The following is a 19,013-nucleotide window of genomic DNA, read 5'->3' as shown; positions in this document are numbered from 1 at the left end:
AATTTTACTGTCCATTCCAATAACTTATCTTTAGTAACTATTAAGGCCTAGAAAATTTATACTTTAAATATAAAGCTTTTACTAAAGGAGAAGTTAAGTCTAAAGGCTGAAGAAAATGGAGCTCTTTTCCATTCTTTTCTCCATATGCCTCCAGCTACTTCCCATAATAGGAGCGAGAGCTTATTTGTTGATAGCCTGTCTCTCCAAGGTATACTTTTAGCTCTCTGATCTTAATTATCTAATGTCAAAGAAATGATAATGGAATGCCCCCAAATATTTCCAGCATAGCATGGGATAATTAGGATAACTTAAAAGTTACCTCACGATTCCTTTTGTTCATTTTGAATCTAGAGAATAGAGTGTGTTTTTGTGGGACTCCAAAATCAGGATTATTTTCTAAAACTTAATAATTCATCTCAAAGTTCATTTTGTCATTATTCATGCAATGCCATGCAGAGTTAATAATGTAAAGCTATTGCAAATGAATATTTAAGTTCACAAACTTCCACTTAGTAAATATTTTCTTACTTTACAAAGTAAAGCAGATACACTTTTAAAATGTAATTGCCAAAATTATGGGGATTCCCAAAAGTAAAAGCAAAAAGTACACTGACACATACCATATTTTTAAATTTCGTTCTCCAGCATAATAATATCTCTGTGAATAGCACTATGGCTTCTATGGATGTGAGGAGAAGTGAATTGGATTTACAGGTCAGTCAATATGTTTGAAGCAACATTGGGGAATCCTGTCTTTTCAAGTGACTAATTTGGTTTGTTGCTCTAAATTTCTTTGTTTGAGCAAAAAACAGAAATACAATGTAACAGTAAGAAACACAATTTCAAGAAACATAGAACAACCAGAAGTTACAGTGTACTTGGTATCTCAAAAAGGATGTTATGTTTTATGAAAAGATGAAAAAGGAGAATTTTAGACACTAATATGATTGTCACCTTGTGTGACATTGGGGGTGTGCATCTGCAAGTACACATGAATAGGCCAGAAGAGGATGTCAGGTGTCATCCTTCATCAGTTTACGTCAATATTAATTCTTTATTAATTACACTTTATTCACTTTGTATCCCCCTGTGGTTCCCTCCCTCCTCCCATCCCAATCCCTCCCTTCCTCCACCCTCTGCATGCATGCCCCTTCCCAAGTCCACTGATAGGGGAGGTCTTCTTTTCCTTCCTTCTGACCCTAGTCAATTAGGTCTCATCAGGAGTGGCTGCACTGTCTTCTTCTGTGGCCTGGTAATGCTGCTTCCCCCTCAGGGGGAGGTAATTAAAGAGCAGGCCAATCAGTTCATGTCAGAGACAGTCCCTGTTCCTATTACAATGGAACCCACTTGGCTACTGAACTGCCATGGCCAACATCTGTGCAGGAGTCTTAGGTTATCTCCATGCACAGTCCTTGGTTGGCTCAGGAAAGACCCCGTACTCAGATTTTTTGGTTCTGTTGCTCTCCTTGTGGAGTTCCCGTCCTCTCAGATCTTACTGTTTCCCACTTTTTTCACTGCACTCTGCCCAAAGGTTGGCCATAAGTCTCAGCATCCGCTTTGATAGTCTGCAGGGCAGAGCCTTTCAGAGGTCCTCTGTGTCAGGCTCCTGACTTGTTCCCTCTTTTCTCCTTCTTCTGATGTCCATCCTCTTTGCCTTTTGGGATAGGAATTGAGCATTTTAGCAAGAGTCCTCCTTCTTGATTAGTTTCTTTGGGTGTACAGATTTTAGTAGGGTTATCCGATATTATGTGTCTATATGAGTGAATATATACTGTGTATGTCTTTCTGCTTCTGGGAGAGCTCACTCAGCATGATCTTTTCCAGATCCCACCATTTACATGCAAATTTCATGATTTCTTTGTTTTTTATTGCTGAGTAATATTCCATTGTGTAGATATACCACAATTAGTGCATCCATTCCTCCACTGAGGGGCACCTGGCCTGTTTCCAGCTTCTGGCTATTACAAATAAGGCTGCTACAAACATGGTTGAGCAGATGTCCTTACTGAGTACTTGAGACTCTTTTGGATATATGCCTAGGAGTGATATAGCTGGAGATCAATGTAATCAAATTGAAGTTTACGGCATTTTTGAGACAGGGTATCCCATCAAACCTGAAGCATACCATTTTGGCTAGTCTGATTGGCCACACACTCATGGTATCCATCTATCTCTGCAACTCGGGGTTACAGGCATACATGATCATGCTCAACTTTGAAATGGGTGCCGGGGATTTAGCCCACGTCTTCTTGCTTTTACATGAAATATTTTTACCCCCTCCCTGAGCCATTTCCCTAGACCTGATTTTCATTTTCTTAGGCATTGATATAAGCTGAATTTAGTAAAAGCAAAAGAATGGAAATGCAGATTCTAAGATAAAATATTTTATGCGGATTTCAATGGCCTCTCTATTGGTATCATTTGATAGGAAATATCTTTCAACTGAAACATTTTTAAAAAAATACTGAGATTATTTGAACATTTTCCCAGAATGCTGGAATTTACAACATCTTAAACTATTAGTAAGGGAGCATTTTGGGTTGCTTTAATTTGGCTGTGGAAATTTTTAATGAATATCAGTGTTTATGCCAGTGTGATTGCCATTTGGATAAACTGGTCCTAGGCATAGAACTGAACAGGGTTGCCCCTAAGAGTTTAAGTGCATCGGGGGATGGTCATAGAGAGAGAGATCTACTATTAATCAGTGACACCGTTTGGAAAATAAAACAAGTGGTGAACTTGGTTTTCATGGATTTTTATATGTGTAACAGAAAATACTGCTAAAAGTCATTGCTGTGAACAGAGCAGAGTTAGCTAAATGTCTGCTCTGAGCACCAGCCTACAAGAAATCCTGAAGAACTGGAGACAAGAGAGGATAATTGTTTATCAGAACTTACCTCAGTGAGACAGTAGCATATGGCTAAACTACAGGGAGGGGTGAAACTCATGACCAGGCGTAGATGTGAGCAAGTAATGAGGTCTGCTTGCCTGCAGTCCCAGGGCAGAGAGCAGGTTCAGAGGACTGCATGTTCCACACCAGCGGGGCTACGCAGGAGATCCCATGCAGCTGCAGTCGGCTCTGTGAGAGCCTGCAACAAACAAACAACATCAAACAGATGCAAAGAGCTCATATGGCGCTCATCTTGAAAGAGATTCATGATTTTCTTCAGCCTGCTCACTTTAAGAACTTCCCTGTTTGACACCATTTTTCCTTTAACTAAATAAAAATTAGGAGAATCCTCGGATATGTTTTTTCATGGGCAACAAATTACAACAACTTTCTCCATATCTCCATACCTTGCTCAACAAAAATATTATAAAAATATTTAAGAACTGAAAATATCATTAAAGTATAAAATTTGTCAAAAAGTACTTTTGACTATTAAAAAAACAATTATGATATTTATGTGTGAGGTATTTTAATGTGATAATTTGTTCATATTGTTTGAAGAAAATGTGTGGTCCATTCACATAGTGAATGGAAATTGATTTTAATGGAACACTTTGGCTCAAGTGCTTTCGCTTCTGCTTCACTTCTCCATGTATGAACTTCTGCGAATGACTAGCAAGGCTCAGACCTCAATGCAGTCCATTCATGGTGCTCCAGTTCACTGCATACAGAAGTGTGGGACCCTCACAGTGACGTTAACTATTTCAGCAGCCTTCATGCATAGCTTTCTAGTACAAAGGATAGAGAGCAAACAGACTAAACACTCAGCTATGGATGTATGCCAGGGAATCCAGGATGATGTCATAATTATATGTTGAGCATCTTCTCTGTTCTAGAAATTATATTAGGTCCTCAAGGCCCCTGCAAAAGGAATAGTCTGTGATCTCAGGAATTTCACAACCTCATGAGAGACATAGGCCAAAAAGACAGGCTTGAATAAGGTTCTTAGATGCCCCTTTCATTTTTAGAAAGACATTTCACAGAGAACTATGTAACACTTAAGCTAGAATTCTGGATCCCTTTGGTGTTTATGTCCTCAGCCTACTACACTCACTTATTCTTTCCTCATTTTAAATGTCGGCAGGAAATATCAGAAGACCCTTAAGTATAAAGGTACACATGTCACACATGATTTATAGAAATTTCTTGTGCAATTTTTGAAAAGTGTATTTGGCTAACATTTACTCTAGCGTTAAGAACAACAGTAGATGACAAACGGGAGGAGGGGCTCAACATACAGTTGTCGTCAGACCTCACCACTGTCTTAGGCCAAATTATTCAATGTTTTTGATTCAGTACCAACTTAAGTATAAAACGAGTGGGTTTTTTAGAAGAGATGTTTGCCTTCATCCTCTGTGTGATGTTTTGTTCCAGCTGTTTGTATAGCAGCCACCATTTACTCTATGAAGTACATAACACTTGTGGAGGTGTTTATGATGTGTGTGTTCGAATTTTATGACTAAGCTTATTTCTTAAAGTCAGTGTATACATGGCCCTTTATTCTAAGAGAAATTTAAGTGTCTGTACAGTTGTGTGCTTCACTCATGACCACATGCTTGGAATGTTGCAGCTGCCTAGCAGCCTCAAGGCAACATTGAAATCAAGCTTTAAGACAGGAAGCTGGGAAGAATAGTGTGTTTGCTTGCATTTGCAGAGGGGCTATTTCTTCAGTGCCTAAAGTGAGTTTGAAACAAAATTATCAATACACTTTTGATCTTTAAAAAATGGGAGGAAATGCCTGTATATTATTAATGATAAATGAATTGTTGAAAACAGTCATACAAACAGGCCAATGGAGCCAGTTTTCCTCTGCATTGATCTCCAATAAGCATTTATGAGTCATACACGAGAGGGATTGCTTACAAATTTAGTTCAAAAAACCTTTGAAAAGTACAGTAAAATGACGTCATGTTTATGTCTTAAAGTAAGTGTTTTTCTTGCTGGTTCTACTATGGGCATAGGGCATCGAATTAGAATTTTACACAGTAAAGTCAGACCATAATTTCCCACTCTGTGCTGTCAATAGAAAAGCTTGTTCACTCCTGTCCTTGATAGGCTTTCATTTATGGCAGATAGTTTTTGAAAACTCAAGCCCATCAATTTTCTGAAAATATGTAAGTTAATAAGAAAGCAGCCCAACGGAGAATATGAGGTCATTTCCTACTGTGGACAAACTGTCTTTTTATCTGTCTATGGAGGCATATTTCAATAGTCCAGAATTTTCAAGTAATTTTTGAAAGATAAAAAGCGTATTAATATTACTAAACCATCTATATTATAACAGATCTTTTTAAAAGAACATTTTCACTTTGATAGAAACAAAATAAAGCCTAGATGAAGTGTTTTTCTTTCTGAATTTTATATTTTTAGTCATCTAGCCATCACAAGATCCTGTTGTTTAAGGACCTATTGATAGATTTAAGAGTAGAAAGTAGTATATTATTTATTAAAGACCATCTTTTTTGCTGTGTGCTGTTTTGAAATATATAATGATGGAAATAAAGTTAGATCCTCTAGAATTATTCTTTATCTATGAAAATAAGAAATGGGGACTATCAAAATATAGACTCTTTAGACAAGAGGCCAGTTATCAGAATCCATAATAACTGCCTCCATGCTTTTAGTAATTCAAACATGCGATTGTCATAACTTGAGATACAACTTAAACTACCGTGTCTTAGTGTCATGGAGATTTCAGGAAAATACAATATTGATGAAATAAAGTTTTGATGCTGAAATTCTTTATTGGCCCCAGTGACATATGAAGAGATTGCAACTGACCTGTGGGTTCCATTATGGAAGGTCAGTGTACACACCCTGGTGTACTTAGATTGTATGTTCTTAACATTGAAACTTTTATCAAGCCAATGAAGCAACATCCAATTTGTGTAATATATACCAGAATTCAATGAAGAAGATTCACAGATTTTCCTATTTTTCAAATATTGTTTAATTTGATTCATGCTATAATCAATTTTTATAGAGATGTGAATTGTTCTTCAGTTATGTCACATTCTTCCATTCTATGCAGAAAAGTTACCTGGAAAGACATAATGACTGCTATAAATTTCCACAGATTTTACTTTGAAATGTGTTCATTATTGCTTTTAAACCTTCTTCCACAATCTTAAGTCATTCAAACGTTTTTTGACAACAAATTCACAGCTCACAAAAATCCCATGGGAGATAAATTGTATTGTATGCATTGTTCACGCAGACTAATGTACAAAACATTTGGTTCCCTGTTGATTGAGAGAACAGATGCCTGGCCAACTCATGAAGCCAGAAATACAGCCACAATATGTTATAAAAAACAGTAAGGTATTTTAATGACATAGTAAGTGTGGAATGCAGTTCAAAAAAAAATAGCAAGAAAGCTCAGGAGACTAAGCTAGAGATGAATGATGAGTGGAGCAGAGAAAATTTGAAAGATATTTAATTCTTAAGATATTAAAAGTTAACTGGTTTTATACTATAACATTCTAGATAGAAAAAAATGAAATGTATTGTTTCAAGTGAAAGAAAATCTCAAGAGCCTAGAGTGGCATTTTGTGTTTAGTGTTTTTGACTGTGTAGACTGGATCTCTTTCACTGGAAAAGTTTAACATTTTGCATAAATAGGAGGTCTGCTTCTTTTCAAGAATGTGATATTTATCCAGAAAAAAACCTTATTTTTCCAATGCATGTATTGCTTTTAACTTTCAAAGATTAATTCATGTTCTTAATATGTATGTAAATACAATATTGTTTAGTTTGAACTGATTTTAAAATGACTTTGAATCTATGTTAACATATATGTCCTTTCCAAGTCAAGAGTGGAGTCAACTGTCATTACAGAGCCTTGGATCTGAATAATTTATTTATTTGTAAATAAATAAATGAATAAATACTGCCCACCGTGGCAGTGCTGCCATTTGTAGACACCACAGAACTCTATGTTCTTCATGAACAGGATCCCCACTTTAACTATGCTTTCAATGGTTTATTACCTTGTTTAGTCTAAATGTCACATTATTGTGATTTCAAGTCATTGTGATTTTTATAATAACATAATTTAACCCCAGTTAATTTTATTATCAGTGAGTTATTTAACTATCGCTACAAAGTCAATGAAATACACACAACTAAGGAATGCTGAGAATGGGAGAAATAGTCTTCCCCAAAAGAGATCACAACAATTAGTTATCCAATATCAAATGATGGGTACTACGGAGGAGGGTTTGGAGGGAGAAAAGAAGTGATAATGTAGAAAATGATGAAATGATTTGATTATAATATCAAAAATATTAAAAATTTAAAAATATTTTGGATATCATAACCTAATTTATCTAAACTAGACATTCTGGAGTTTGGTAAAATGAAAAGTTCTGTTTCTTTTTTTCCCCTCTTTCCCTGTTCTAGAAAGAATTATAAATGTCATTATATACAACACATACACACTAGAGAAAGGGAGGATAAGGGGGTGAGAGGGAGGAAGAGAGAGAGAACTGAAAGAGCTTTCAAGTGGATACCATTTTTTAAAATGATGACTGGATAAATTTCCAAAGCACATTAAACATTTGTGCACTTTCCTGTGGTATAATGATTTAAATTAAAGCAATTTAGGACATAAACCTATGGCCAAGCAACCACTTTGACAGACTATCAGGAATAACCAATCTGCGTCTGTTCCCATCTTCTTCCTGCAGTAGTGCTACTGATAAAGACAGAGATACATTAGGTTAATCCAGGGCTCCTAAGTTTAGAAGAGCTTAAGCTTAATTGTAACTTTTACGTAGACATCAATCGTTTTCAGAAGTACCTGTCTAGGAGAACACTTCCTGCCTGTCAGTCATCACCACCTACCAGCCAGGTGAGAACTCCACTGCTGGAGAGCATTCCGGCTTGCTGGGGATGCTCACATGAGATTAAAAATGAATGTATGTTGAGGCTCATTATAAGAATATTGTATATGTGCATGTGTGTCTGTATATGAGTATTTCAATGTTAGAAGTTGAAAGACAGCTTTAATTTTTATGAAAAAAAAAAAAAAAACAGAATTAGAAACTTAGGAGGCCTGGACTTAATTTGTCTTTCAAGTAATGATTGGAATGCCATGCATTGCAGAGTATCTATGACATGGAGTTTTACAGAAACTAGAGTGGCTTAAATGAGAACAATTTTATTATGCAGATTTATCCAGGCAGAGAGATATATAACCAACCCCATGTGTGGCCAGCCCCACTCCGTTGCCTGAGTTCTAACACTCATCTTGTCTTAATTTTATCATATTGCTTCAAAGGTGCTCCTTTTAAAGTACTGCACAGAAATATCTTTACATGCCAAGATTGTATGTATGTTATGACTACAGAAAAGTTTAATAATTCAGTATACAATAAAAAACATTTATTCTAAGGCAAGAAATACAAGCAAAATAATATTACAGAAAATGATGTCCAAATCTCAGACATAGTGGCACATGCCTATCATGAATAGTCTCAGCGCTTGAAAGGCTAAGACAGAGGGATGAAGAATTTGAGGCCAGTTTAGCTATACATCTTAAGAGACTAAAGAAATTTAAAAGTACGGCTGTAAGATGGCTTCTCAGATAGAGGCTCTTGCTGCCAAACCTAATGACTTGACTTAGATCCCCATAATTGCATAGTGGAAGAAGAGAACAAGCTCCTTAAAGTTTCCCTCTGGCCCCTATGTGCAAGCCCTAGCATGCCTGAGCTCTTCTCACCAAATAAATCAATAGATGTAATAGAAAAGAAATAAAAGATTCACTTATATTTAAAATATCAGACAATAAAAGTGAAGTATATCTTGGAGTTATACTGGTTCATTTTAAGTTGTTTTTATTATTGTAAATACTTCAGTTTGTGTATCGTTTTTAAATGAACAGCATAACACATTTACGATGTATAGGTTATGCAGTAAACTGTGTGGCTTTCTTTTATTTAAATGTAGCTGATATTTCATTAAAAATCAGTTAAGTTTTGTATTCAATCACTGGAATTTTATCAAATAATCCAAAGAAGCTAGAAAGTTTTGTTTTCTCGAAAGCAAAATCATAGCCATTTTATGGGGTCATTAGTGTAGAGTATCAGTCATTGCAACACTATTGGAAAAGCAGATCATCATTCCTCTGGGCCCACGTCTCTTCAGTGAAGACTGTCTTCCAACCATGCTTTTGCATAATTCCCTTCTTGCCCAGTGGAGACCCACACCCATGTCCTCCTCCGTACTCTATACTGTATTTAGTTAATTTTGACCTCTTTGACTCCTTTGCTTTTCCTCCTGAGGTAGACTAAGGGCCCTATGATTATGCTAATTACTGGGAGGGAGCACTTAGGACTTGCACACTTACCTGTCTGAATGGGAAGGTAAAATTGCTGGTGCTGAGACATTTCTTGAGATGTGTTGAACAGAGGGCTAACACTCCTATGGAAACAGACATAAATGTGATAAAGGCGTCTTGAGACCACCAGTCATTCTGGAATATCCTCCATGGTGTTTCACAGGAGGCATGTGCTCCCTTCGAAACGAGAGAAGACAACATTGTTTCATACTGCAAGTGTGACTTTTTTTTCTCTTTGCATGTTGAAGAGTTATATTCACGACAGACGGGAAAAGTAATTTATAAATGTGCTTCAGAATATGTGCATCCCCCCGAGACAATTTCCAGCTGACTAGAAGTAAGGATAAAATGTGTGTGCTAGCACCATCTCATTCCCTCTCATTTGTCAGATCAATGCCCGCATGCCCAATTCAGGTCAAGGCATCAGGCAGAGGAAAGGGCTGTGGAATGGCATTGAGATGCTCTATTTCACACACTTGCCCTCTGGAAGGACTGGCAGAGGCAGTCACTTAAATTAAATACAGGTCATCAAACAAGATATACAGTCTATTTCTAAAACAGACAACCCCAGCATCTTAAATCCCTGTGGCCTTTTACTGAGGCACATTGTGCTTCTTTTTCATGCTCCTCTGTCAATTCATGTTAAAGTTTGCTTTGCTTAAAAGTGGTATTTCATGTATTCTCTGACCCTCTTGCTCAAAGCAAAGAAATTGCTTTGGTTTATTTATGACCCACTAACCTTAAGCAAAACTGAAATTCTTAATTCTCCCAAAGCCTCAGGAATGAGAAGTAAAAACAAAAATAAATTTGGGGTTAGTGCAAATCAGTTTCAGAGACCTTTCAAAATCATGACGGGGGCACAGGTAGGCACTTGCCTGTGAATGACGTGTTCCTTGTGGCCCTTCGTTCAAGAAAAAGTGTGCAAAGAGGCAGAATTCTGGAGTCATAACATTTTCTAAAATAATAAAATAAAACCATATACCTTTTAACAGAAAAATGTAAAAATTACATTTTTACATTTGTAATTGATATTTCAGCCAATGATTAAATTGGGAATATAACATTGTAGATGCTGGTAGGTATAAATAGATAGTTATTGGACTCGGCATCATCTCCAGTAGTGGAAAGGCAAGTTAAATCAGCAAGTAGACAGTGTCCCCTTTTAGAATACAGTCCTGAAATTACTCTCTGACTGTAAGGCCAGTGAAGCAAGAGCGGAGATGTCTCTTCCACTGGAAGAGACTGTTGAGAGGTTTCAAGAGGTCTTATCAACAGACTATAGCCATGCAGAAAGTACATCTGTTATTCCAGGTAAATAAGAGTTAATCATCACTCACTCTATGGCTAATCTAATATATGTAAATGATGTGATAGTTAATCCAATTTCTTACCTGACATGAATCACTTTCAATCTCCTAAGAATTTCAAGATGTTATACTCCATAATTTTATTTTAAGAATTTGAGAAATTTGGACTTAAGTTTTCTACAGAGAATTTTAGAAGGTTCTGGAAACCCCTCACTTTGTTGTGTTTTGCTATAAATTGTAACTTGGATGTAAGTTGCTTGATTGTAGGTCAAATTTGTATTTTGAGATAAGGCACTGGTCGTGGCTCAGAGTCTCACCTCGGCATCCTTGGGAAAGCGATAGTGGGTACCAAAAGAGGTGATAGAGATGTAAAAAACATAGTGAAGTGTTGCCCTGGATATGAGACAATGAGCAAGCAAGGGAACGTGAGTGACACACGTTTACATGAAATTGATAACACAAACAGAGGATCCCAGGAGAACATACTTTCCTGCTACAAAGGACAGTTCTTATCTCAAAGGGAGATACACAGAGAAAATCAGATTAGTCAATTTTGTGTCCTATGACTATCTGTTGTCTGAATGCATATTGTGAGCAGATCGTTACTCTATTTAACTCAAAATACAAATTAAAGAAAATTCTGTTAACTTTTTGTCTACAAGATAACTGAATGATTACAGCTTTAGCATACAGTATCCTAAGTGAACAAAATGGCAGTATGATAAAAATTCAGACTACATGGTTAACTGTTATTTTATGAATGGTTGCAGTAATTTTTATAAAAGTAGGAACAGCTTCAAAGTCAGATTATAATTTTTATTCATTTTTTTCATTAAAGCCCCATAAAATTCTACTTAGGTAGAATATAGTATCTTTCTACCTGAGTTTTGAAGTATACAGGGGCATTTTTTAAAAATAGATGATTGAAAGAAATTATAAAGACATATTCAACACAGTTCATACTAATTTAAGATAGAAAATACTCAAAAAAACACCTAGAAAATTGATAGAAATTACTTCCAAGTCCATTCAGTCATGAAAAATAGCAACGTTAAGACTTTAATAACCCAAATGGCTGGAGATAAATCTTGACTAGTATGTACAGTTTGCATTTGTTTTCGTTGCAGTTTGAAATTTTGTGTCATAGGCTAATAAAAACTGGGTTGAATTGGTTTAATTTGTTTATTATTTTCTAAATAAGTATATTTTAAGGAAATTACATCAATTTAAAAAACCCTATTGTATACTAAATTCTTGTTTCATGCATAGTATAAATATAGAGGGCCACAGTTGTTCATACTTTAATTTTAAAAAAACTTAAGTGGTTTCTGTTTGAATTTTGCATAATCTACATGCATCCTTGCTATGCTTATGATATGCACAACAGCATTTAAATTATGAGATACTTAGATACTGTTTTTATTTGATGGATTAAGTTATTTTGAATGATAAATTCTCTTGGTCTTTAACAGCCTGAACTAACCCCTCCCCTCCAAAAGTGTTTCCTCCTCCTCCTCCTCCACCTCCTCCTCCTCCTCCTCCTCCTCCTCCTCCTCCTCCTCCTTTTCTCCTCCTTCTCCTTTCTTTTTGAAAAAAAAAATCAAATCCTTTGACAGTATGGAGTGGAGGCTTGCCAATCTCTGGACTGGAAGAATCCCACTTCTTTTCTTCCCTTACTCTTTTGAAATGGTTTAGAATGTGTGACATGTTTGGTTAAAGGACTGGGCTTTTTCTCTGCCTCCCTCCAGTTTCAGACACCTACACATAGTGTAAAATCAGCTCAACTCTGGCTTAGAGGTTGCTTCAGTGAACATTCAACGCTGTCGGTGAGTTTGGAATTCAAATAAAAACCATCGACCGTTGATTGTACCCTGTAGCTAACCATTGTCGCCATGGCACTCTGCGTCTGCTGAAGACAGAAGTCTAAAGCAGGAGCTCCCAGGACACCCTTCGCCTGTGCAGAGATGATGTTTACAAAGGTCACAATCAACATTCATTGCTGTCGGTGGGTTGGGCTGTGTAGAAAAGCTCACTGAACAATGAATGCAACTGTGGCCCCGCTTTTTGCTATCACAATCAACAGGCTTTACCATCCTAAAGAGAGGTCCTGGAGGTACTAACGCTGTTCCCCAGTTTAACTTCTGCTGTCTGCATTTTCGGTTTTGTTTATTCAACTCATATCAAATCCTGTTTCTGTGAGGAAGTCAATGGTTTACACAACAATACTGCTTTTCTTGCTTCCGCATACTACAGGTGAGACACTTATAAATGCTAAAGTGTTGATGCCCAAAATTAACACCGTAGCTCTAGGTCGACACACCGTCCTGCTCCACAGTGTGGGTGAAAGGAAGAGCCAAGGAAATATCTTTCCTCCCATGTCACTGTCACCCACATCTGTCACCATGGAAAATATTGTCATATTGGCGTTTTCTCATCTTCCGTAAGATTTTCTGGTCAGGAAAAAAAAAAAAAAAAAAAAAGATTTTGTGGTCAGAATGGGCTTGAAGCAATGGTTGATTCTTTGATTCTGCATAAGGAATTACCAAAATGCTTGTGCCTTATATGGAATTAGGTGAGGTGAAGTAACTGTACATAAATATCTTAAGTAGTTATCCGATGGCTCATCATACAGTAGATTTATTTCCCCAGAGAAAACTCAGATTTGAGGTTGTATTTCACCATCTTTATTTGTCTTTCCCCTTCCAAGAACCTGATCTGAATTGGTAGATTTAATCCCATGGCCTGTCTTTTCAAGTAACAGGATAGTGTGTGTGTTTCCTAACTAGTTTGGTACTATATTTTTAAAAAGATTTGTCATTACAGCTCATTGTCAACTATGGTAATTAGCTTGTTTGGATTATTATTTATAACAAGATGTTCTACATAGAGTGCCTCTGGTTTTAATTCATTGGGAAAAATCTGTCAAACACATTGTCTTTTCTTTAGCTATTAAGTCTTATATATAGTCAACTCCCATGACAGAAATCCGTTCCTAAGGCTTTGCTCTAGTGTTAAGACTAATCCAACAGTATTTTACATAGTTAGTTCACAAGCTGTTGCCTTGCTTAGGATATCTCTGTGTTTATCTTAACCCTTTATTTCCCTGATCTGGCTCTTTCCCTCTAACATACAATAAGGCTCAGTTTCTCTATTCTGAAACAAAAAATAGAAAAAAATTGGGGAAAAAATATTCCTGTTGCTTTAGTCACTACACAGCTCCTTCTCTCTCTCTCTTTCTCTCTCTCTCTCAAAAAGCTATGAGTTTGAAAACAGTGTTTAGTTAGTAACCTGCAGAGGAATCTGTATTTGTAGATTTTCTTATTAGTCCTCTCCAACCTACATTTTGACATCTTCAAACATTGTTCACTCCTACTTGCATAATTTTTTAATGGAAGCTGCTCTTGATGAAATCAAATTACCAGTGGTATTCATATTGTCAAGCAAATATCAAAGTTTTCTGTCAGTTGCTCTCCTGAACCTGCCCTCAGTATTTGGTACTTTGGATCTCTTCCCCTGAAATATCAGCTCATTAACTTTTCTGACCTCACCCACATTTAGGTTTCTGTATATCATGGTGGAATCCTGGTTTGTACCAGTGTCTGTCTCTGCTGGTTGGTTGGTTTGGTTGGTTTGGTTTGCTTATGTCTAGGTATGGTCTGCATTTGCACTTGTATGCTTCTATGTGCAGAGCACATGCAAATGTCTGTATATAAAGACCCACAGTCATCATTGGGTGTCTTCTTCCATCACTTTTCACATTATTTATTAAGAAAGCGTCTTTCACTAAGCTCGGAGTCTGCTGGGATTATAAATGCCTGTCACACCTGACTGGCCTTGACAAGGGTTCTGAGGGCATGAACTATAGTCTTTAGGCCTATAAGGCAAGAAGCACTTTATTTACTGAGCCAGCTATTCAGCCCCTATATTTGCTTTTGAAGCTACTTAAAATCTGAGAGGTAGTAGCCTAGAAAAGTACAGTCTTGGTTTCTCTTCCCTTTTGCTTCATGAACTGAAGGAAGGTCTAGCACAGGCATGATATATACATCTGTTTAGAGGTTCTGATGTCTAACTCTTTGCCTCCAGGTTGAGTACCCTAAATCTGTGTACTGTCTTCTGCTCATAGGCCGAAATCCCACTATGACCACATTTAAGTCTGGTCTTTTTCCCACAGCAATCAGACCTCAAATAACTTAGTAACTCACACCGTAGATCTTGCAACAATCTCATGTTCCTAACTCTTTTGTTTCCTAGCTTTTTTCTCAGCACACAGTAACAAAGGTCTGAAGATACTCATTGCTTGTTATCCCACCAAACTCTCATTCATGGCATAGTTCCCCTGCTTTGGTCCAGAAATGTGTTTGTATTGAAATGGAGTATTCTAGTTTTCCAGTTTACCCTATTCCTTTTATTTGGCATCTGTTTATATTTTATTCACATTATCTTAAGAGGATTTTTTAGATTTCTGTATTTTTATTTAACATGTATAAGTGTATGTATGTATACATATCACCTGTGTGGCTGGTGCCTATGAAGATGAAAAGCTCCCCTGGAACTAGAGTTATAAGAGGTTGTAAACCAAGGTATGGGTGCTGAAAAAACAGACCTTGTCCTCTGGAGGTATAGCAAGTGCTCTTAACTGTTGAGCACTCTCTCTTGACCTTAAAATGGAAGCTTTTGAATGGGATGATATAAAATCTTCTGATGTACCCTGGATATATCATATATTCATTTTACACTAAGACATGAATAACACATTCTAATGTGTTCAATAGATAAATTATCCTTTTAAGAAAGGTGTGCATATTAGCTAAAGGAAACAAAAATGAAATATTATCTAACTTCTTACACACGCTCAAGATTCATTTACTCCTTTAAGAAATCATTACATGCAATTTTCTAAAACAATCTAAAATAAATGTAATTGAAGATGTACTCTCAAAATGACATGGAATTTTTTTCCCAATATTCATACAAAACAGAGAGAATAAAATGATAAAAGACATTGCTGTCTTTCACCTGGAGCATGTCAAAGTCACCTACATGAGAAGGCAACCACCAAGAGGAGGACATGGGCAACAAATGAGAGAGCCTTGGTAAGCTGCACACATCAAACCTTTCATATAAAACTGAGAAAATATGATAACACAATAGTGGCAAATAGTGGAATCGACAGAGCAGTCATGGAATAAATATGAGTAATACAAAGATGATTTAAAATTGTGCATCATTTATGAAAATTCAATCATGAACAATGAGATGTAGGAGACTTTTAGTAAAGCACGCTGAGGAAGAAAGGGTAACACTGTGCAATTCCAGCGTGAGTATTTTCATCCAGCACATTGATTCCTTTCATTCTGGCTCCTTTGTGAATATGTGATCTTCATCTTCCAGTTGTGGTTTGATAGCACACAGGTCCTCAGGAGAACCATTCCTGGGGCTGTGATTAACACCTTCCCTTCCTCCTTTGGAATTTGAACTAAAATTTACTAAGTCCTTCCTGCCATGGTAGATATGTACCATAGCTAAAAGTCATGAACATGCAGAGTCATTTAGCAGTGATCTTTGTGTTTATGTTAGCACGTCAGAATAAGAAATGATTAGCTAACAAAATAAGCAGTAGGAAGCAGGAATGCAATGTTTTGTTAACATCCATTCTCAAGACATGGATGAATTAGGATTATTACAAAAAGTTTCTGGTGCAGAATGGATTCTCCCAAATATCTTTACTCTGCTTCTGGATATTTGTTGTAGATTCTATATAATCTTTAATGTTTTTTTACTAAGCCTTACTCTATATAACCCTACGGTTTTTGTTAGATAGGCCCTTCTGTTCTTGGCCTATAGAATCATACATTGCTCAAAAACCTATTAAATGATCTAAACTCTTTGGAAACAATTTGGCATTATTAACCAATAATTTTAAAAAATTTCCCATCATTAATTTAATTTCTGTCTTTAATATGTATTATAGAAACAGCACATCAAGCTAACAAACTTATCCATTACCTTATCACAATTGTTTCTTCTTGTTGTTGTTGTTCTTGTTCTTGTTCTTCTTCAATTGGGGTTATATAAGATCTCTGTTGGTTAGATTTCTTTTATATATATATATATAATTTTCATTGCTGTTTTGCTTGCCTGTATGTCTGTGTGAGGCTATCAGAAGCCCTGGAACTGGAGTTATAGACAAATGATCCTCTGGAAGAGCAAGCATTGCTCTTTATTGCTGAGCCATCTCTCATAGGGTGTTAAAATCTATGCTTTTATTATTTTGAAGTGTCTAGATAGCATGATGAAACACATAGAGCAGTAGTTCACTAAAGCTTCTTCCTCTAGTTGAATGAACCAGTTTAGTAAGATATTTCATTCCCAGATTCCCAGATTCCCAGATTCTGTGCTCCACTCAGCCACTGTGAGAAGCTTCTGATTCTACTACAATCAAATCATTGTCTTTAAATTCCACATTTAAATGAGATCATGCAGCACTTGCCTTTTTATTTCATGATCATAAAATCAACCAAATGTATCCATGATGACAAAATTTCCTAAGCCCGTATAGTATTTCATTACATAAATACATATATATTAGAACATGTAGCATGTTTGCTTTACTCATTCATTGATTGAAGGATACTAAATTTGTTTCCATAGCTTGGCTATTATTAGTAATGTTGAAATAAAGAGAGTGCAGATACTTTTTTGATATGCGTATCCTAGTAAACACACACACACAGGATGTAGGAATACTAGGACATAAAGTATAGGGATTCTATTTTCATTTTTCAAAAAAAACTTCATCCTGTTTCCCAAAATAGTTGCTTTATTTTACATCCTCCAAAAGTTTAAAATGTTTCTTTATTTCTGTACTTCCTTGTCATTGTCCTCGCCACCCGGCCACTTGTTACCATTGATGGTTGATAATTTCCCTCTAACAGGTGTGAGGTGTAACCTGACTGTGATTTTTAATATGCATTTACATGATATGGATGACAAACATTTTCTCTATATGTATTTTGAATACATATGTGTGTTTTGAAATTTTAAGTACATTGTTTATTATAATTTTGTTTCTTTAAAGGAATCAATTTGATGCAAAATGATATAAAAGTTCACTTGTTAATTTTTTTTTCTTAAGGTTCATATACATAGGTTTGAATTCAAAGCATAATAACACATTAAAATTTTAACTATTCATTAGGCTTTGACTTTTTCATAATATTTATGGGATATTGCATGAATTAATTATGTACTGATGACTTTTTTCAGAAAGTTTGTGAATTACAAATCTTACTGATTTTTTAATGAAAGACAGAGGTAGAATTCACACCCCAAGGTGTGCTTCTAAAGACTGTGATTTTGAGACAACATCTCCCTGTGTGAACCATCTGGGTCTGGTAGTTAATCTTTTCTTCTCAGCCTCCAGAGTCACAGGTCGTTATTCTGTCATACTTAAGATGACTTTTAATTAATACTGGACAGTCAATGTCAAAGTGACACTAAGGTATGATAATGAAAATACATAGAAAAGTAAATGTTTCTCGAAATTCAAAAGAATTTTGATTTTCTTTTGTTATTTTCTATAAACCTTTTCTTTTTCTTTGGGTAGTCGAGAAAACTCTGGGTTCAAGTGGGTTTCCTCATAAGGGGAACAGGGACTGTCTCTGACATGAACTCATTGTCTGGCTCTTTGATCACCTTCCCCAGAGCGGGGAGCAGCCTTGCCAGGCCACAGAGGAAGACAATGCAGCCAGTCCTGATGAGACCTGATAGGCTAGGATCAGAGGGAAGGGGAGGAGGTCCTTCCCTCTCAGTGGAATTGGGGAGGGGCATGAAAGGAGATAAGGGAGGGTAAGATTGGGAAGGGACAAGGGAAGGGGCTACAGCTGAGAGACAAAGTGAATAAATTATGATAAATGAAAAAATTTTAAAAATCACATGGGCAAAAAAAAAGAGAGAGAGAGAGATCTCATTTTCATTTGCTGTTTTCTCTCCAGGACAGTCATTAACATAATCATTTAGTTAAGAACTCTATTTCATTGTTATCTAGAATTTTCTTTTTTAATATGGAAAAAACCTAGATGTCCCTCAATGGAGGAATGGATACAGAAAGTGTGGTATGTTTACACAATGGAATACGACTCAGCAATTAAAAACAAGGAAATCATGAAATTTGCAGGCAAATGGTGGGAACTGGAAGAGATTATCCTGAGCGAGGTAACCCAGAAGCAGAAAGACACACAATATCCACACTTATAGGTGGATATTAGCCATAAAATATGGGATAAACATACTAAAATATATAGCCCTAAAACAACTTCCTTGTTGTTTAGCTAGTGAAGATGTTTAATCCTTCATTCAGAAGGGCAAACAGGATAGACAAAGGAAGTAGGAGAAGACAAGGAACAAGACAGGAGCC

The 19,013-nt window shown here is 36.3% G+C and overlaps 1 long non-coding RNA gene across 2 annotated transcripts in view; it reads left to right on the top strand.

The window, feature by feature from the left end:
* LOC129689424 (uncharacterized) overlaps positions 1-19,013 on the top strand; it is an 85,637-nt gene that overhangs the window by 61,028 nt on the left and 5,596 nt on the right. For both annotated transcript variants that reach the window (XR_008722101.1, XR_008722100.1), the window contains exon 3: positions 15,577-15,690. This is a non-coding gene — a long non-coding RNA (uncharacterized LOC129689424). The remainder of the gene's footprint in view (positions 1-15,576; positions 15,691-19,013) is intronic.

The sequence above is a fragment of the Psammomys obesus genome, unplaced genomic scaffold, assembly GCF_907164565.1.
Source record: "Psammomys obesus unplaced genomic scaffold, mPsaObe1.curated_primary_1811, whole genome shotgun sequence".
Lineage (NCBI taxonomy): Eukaryota > Metazoa > Chordata > Mammalia > Rodentia > Muridae > Psammomys > Psammomys obesus.
Note: the sequence above shows the minus strand (reverse complement) of the source record. Positions and strands in the feature narration are given on the sequence as shown.